The 1,764-nt window shown below is 34.6% G+C and overlaps 1 long non-coding RNA gene across 1 annotated transcript; it reads right to left on the reverse strand.

Annotated features, from left to right (window-relative positions):
• Positions 1–1,239: 1,239 nt before the first annotated feature.
• Positions 1,240–1,758, reverse strand: LOC121928880. Its single transcript, XR_006103587.1, has 2 exons — positions 1,537–1,758; positions 1,240–1,447 (listed from the first exon to the last, which is right to left on the reverse strand). It is a non-coding gene; the product is annotated as an uncharacterized LOC121928880 (long non-coding RNA).
• Between the last annotated feature and the right edge of the window lie 6 nt (positions 1,759–1,764).

A 1,764-nucleotide genomic window follows, 5' to 3' on the forward strand; every position in this document is an offset into this window, starting at 1 on the left:
AGGTTGTTGGTATCTTTATTTTTATATTTTCTGCTTTAAAATTTTAGATCCCAGGCACTTTTTCTTATAAAAAATACAGACATTTTGTTTTGAATATATGTAATTTGGCACTTTGCACCGTCTTGATTTTTACAGTACTCAGCCTGTTAAAAAGGTAACAGGCCAAAAGAAAAAGTTAAGTCCTGTATAAGATGAATAATGAATGAAAAAGCATACAGCAAAATGGCCTAAGAAGAAAATGAAGGGAGGGGGGAGAATCACAGCCAGTGATATAAAACCTTTAACAGTATAAAAATACTATCAAACAAAACACTACAGAAAGAAAGCAGGAAAGAAAGTAATTTGCTGTACAACTGAAATTATTCTAACTAAAGGCGAGAAATTGGGAAACACTTCCTATGTACTGTATCCCCTGGCAATAAGAAAACTGTGAGCGTCCTTTGCTATCTTTTAATCTCTTTGGTTTAAACTGGATATGTTGGAATGGACAGTGTTTACAGGGTATCTCTCACAGAAAAAGGTGAGTAAGGCTGCATCTGCACTACAGAAATAATGCAGTTACACAGCTCTAGCTGCCATGGCTCAATTCTGGGATCTGTCATTTTGTGAGTTATTTAGCCTTCTCTGTCAAAGATCTCTGGTGCTACAACAAACTACAGATCACAGGATTCCATGGCACTGAACCATGGAAGTTAAAGTGGTGTCAAACTGTATTATTTCTGCAGTGCAGATGAAGCAATGAAGCGGTTCTCTGTGTAAGGGAGTATCAGATAGCACACAAAATGGAATGGCTCTATAAGAAATGTGGTTCCACAAGCACAGGAATTTGCTGTGTTTACTATGATCTAATATTCCCTCATGGTTGGATGTTAACAACAAGAAGTCACTTTGATGGAGTCTCCAAGATTGTCCTCTAATACGTGGAATCTGTTATCTCTCACAAACTGTTTAACCTTTTAAGACTGAAAACAACTCTCTAATTTGCTTGCAAAGTATAAAGACAGAATTAGAAACTAAGAAATACTCTTAGTTTAAAAATAAAGTATTTAGAAACTGCTTGGCAGGGCCAAGCTATCAAAGAAGACCAGGAGAACACAAGAAGAATCAAAACAAATACAACTTAGCAAATGAGATCGTGCTGAGAAACCAATATTGGCAGTCTTCTAGTTTTTGTAAAGAAACTTTAGACAAGATGACGAGTACTTTTAAAATCTATTTTCTGAGTCATGTACACACAAATTCAAGTTTTTTATTTATTTTATTTTTATTTATAATTGTACTTTCTGGTAGAATCTAGAATTATGTTAAAAGCAAGAACAAACTGACTTTGTATTTTAGATTGCACAGCAACAGTTCACTTCTTGTCGTCTGACCAACTAAATTCATAATCTTTATAGGTTCTCGTCAGTATTTCTATAGTCACAGAATGATCAGCTTTACCATATCCCTGTAGGAAGGAAACAAATATTTGTTTTTTCATTAGATTGCCACAGATTTTTTTCTAATAACATCTCTAATAATCTCAGAACTGCTTACATAGCTTTCCTCCTTCCTATTTTATCCTCAGAACTCAGTAAAATGAGGGAGAGTAACTTGCCAAGCTAAACAAAAGGAAACAGGCAAAGCCCAGTTAGTGAATTTCATGGCTCAGTAATGGAGCCATGATTAGATTTTCCAGCATTCTGACAGCAAATCATAATGATTATTTCCAAAGAGAAACTAACAGGTTCTCATTAATTTATTTCCAAAGTAAGTAAGGCATAT

This window comes from Sceloporus undulatus, chromosome 4 (assembly GCF_019175285.1).
Source record: "Sceloporus undulatus isolate JIND9_A2432 ecotype Alabama chromosome 4, SceUnd_v1.1, whole genome shotgun sequence".
NCBI lineage: Eukaryota > Metazoa > Chordata > Lepidosauria > Squamata > Phrynosomatidae > Sceloporus > Sceloporus undulatus.